The sequence below is a fragment of the Otolemur garnettii genome, unplaced genomic scaffold, assembly GCF_000181295.1.
Source record: "Otolemur garnettii isolate 467f Iridium unplaced genomic scaffold, OtoGar3 scaffold00028, whole genome shotgun sequence".
In the NCBI taxonomy this organism is placed as follows: Eukaryota; Metazoa; Chordata; class Mammalia; order Primates; family Galagidae; genus Otolemur; species Otolemur garnettii.
The window spans coordinates 5,005,956-5,008,367 of NW_003852423.1; positions in this window are offsets into that span (position 1 = coordinate 5,005,956).

A 2,412-nucleotide genomic window follows, 5' to 3' on the forward strand; every position below is an offset into this window, starting at 1 on the left:
TAAGGGAGGACTGCTGTACAGGGGTAAGGGAGGACTGCTGTATAGAGATAAGGGAGGACTGCTGCACAGGGGTAAGGGAGGACTGCTGCAGAGGGGTAAGGAAAGACTATTTCAGAGATTTGTTAGCTTGGGTTCTTTTGAACTTTTATTTGTAAATTTAGCCAGTTTCAGAGTATATAGGTTATTCTACAATTAGCTTTTTCTAATCAATAGTATGTATGTGAGATTTGCTCATGTTGATACATATCTAGGTCTGGGTAATTTTTCTTACTGCTGTATACATTTCTATGCTACGAACACCCTGCAATGTAGTTTTATGTTTCCCTTTTTGTTATCATTAGGTATAAGGTGGCCATAATCTTCCTTGTACATGCAGTAGGGTTTCTCAATGTTGCACTTATAGTTATAAATTTTGGATCACAGTGGTAAAATATGCTTTTGTTTTTTTCTTTTAAATTACTTTTTAGAGACAGGGTCTTATTCTGTCACCAGGCTGGAGTGCAGTGGTGTCATCACAGTGCAGCCACAAACTCCTGGGCTCAAGTGACTCTTCCACCTCAGGCTCCTTAGTAACTAGAATTACAGGTGCATACCATCATGCCCAATTAATTTTTAAGTTTTTTGTAGAGGCAGGGTCCACTATATTGGTCAGGCTAGTCTCCATCTCATAGGTTCAAGCAATTCTCTTGCCTTGGCCTCCCAAAGTGCTGGAATTACAGGTGTGGGCCATAAGGTCCATCCTTAAATTAATGTTCTAATTGAAAAAAAGTGTATATATTTCTTGTGTGCAACACAAGGGGGGTGGAGACAGAGACCCATTCTACTGCCCTAGATATAGTGGTGTCATCTTAGCCCATAGCAACTTCAAACTCCTGGGCTCAAGTGATTCTCTTGCCTCAGTTTCCTGGTAGCTGGGAATATAGGTGCCCGCCACAACAACTGGCTAATTTTTTTTATTTTTAGATGTGATGGCTAACTTTTTCTATTTTTAGTAGAGATAGAGTCTCACTCTTGCTAAGGCTGGTCTTGAACTCCTAACTTCAAGCAATCCACCTACCTTAGCCTCCCAGATTGCTAGGATTACAGATGTGAGCCACCGTGCCTGGCCCACAACATGATGTTTTGAAATATGGATACATATGGTCATGGCAGCAAGAGATGGCCATGTTCAAGCCAGGCATGGATCCTTCCATTATGGCCCTCAGAGGAAACCAGCTCTGGCAGCAATTGGACCTTGGACTCCAAGCCCCTGGAACTGTGAGAAAATAAATTTCTTTTGTTTAAGGCACCCTGTCTGGCATTTTGTTGTGGTGGTCCTAGCAAATTAATGCATAAAGACAGTCAAAACTTACTTAACAATTGTTAAAGGTGACACAGGTATTCCAGAGAAGCAAAATGATTGAGAACTACATTTCTAACGTAGGAAAGAGCAATGTCTGGGGCTCCCACCAGGACTGACAGCTGTATTTTAATTGTTAAAAGCATAAACCCTATACCTAAACAGTCTGGGTTCAAATCTCAGCCTGCCCTTGCTGGCCATGAGATCTCAAGCAAGATACTTGACCTCTTTGTGCCTCAGTTTCCTCATTTGAAGAATGGGAATGATCATAACACCTTCCTCCTAGGATTGTTTAAGTATTACAGAAGTTAACACGTGTAAAGTGCGTTGAACACCTGCCACATGGTAAATGCTGTGGAGGAATTGGCTGTCTTTATCAGGTCTTTGAAAAACACTTAGGAGGGAAGAAAATTACAGGTTCTTTCAATTAATTAAGCACCTGGTAGGGTGTAGGAAGACCCCTTATTTGTAAGATCGCTTTCCGTGGTTCAGACTTGCCTCCCTTAGCCAATTTTGTTTAAAAGGATGACGACCCACTTTTAAGAAGAAAGCCCCAAGGAAGCTACTTTGGGAGGAAACTTCTCAGGAAATTCCCAAGTATTCTCAGGGGGAAAAAATATCCATATCTTAAATCGGCTTAAAGGCCAGCCAGCCCCAAACTGGTGTTCTGCAGGACAAGTCAGGACAGAGGGTCAGGAATGGCTGGGTCCCTAGGTGTGCTGCGTTGGTGGAAGTTGATCCCCTTGTGCCCTTGTGATCTGTGTACACTTTTGCATGTGTAATTCAACTTCAGTGCAAACGTAAGACAAATACCTCACCAAGAGTTATAGTCCAAGCATACCCAAGAATTTAGAATTTCTCTATCTTCTTCACAAGTTTGGAAATTCATTTGGCAAAGAGTTCTCATCCTCTTGAGACTAAATTGAGGCCTGAAGAGAAAAGGTAACCCCTAAATGGGGCCCCTAAAATATCACATGAACAAATTTTTAGTGTAAATACATCCCATGTAATATATCAGACAGGTTTATATTAAAGAATATTGTTTGGCTCAGTGCCTGTAGCTCAAGCAGCTA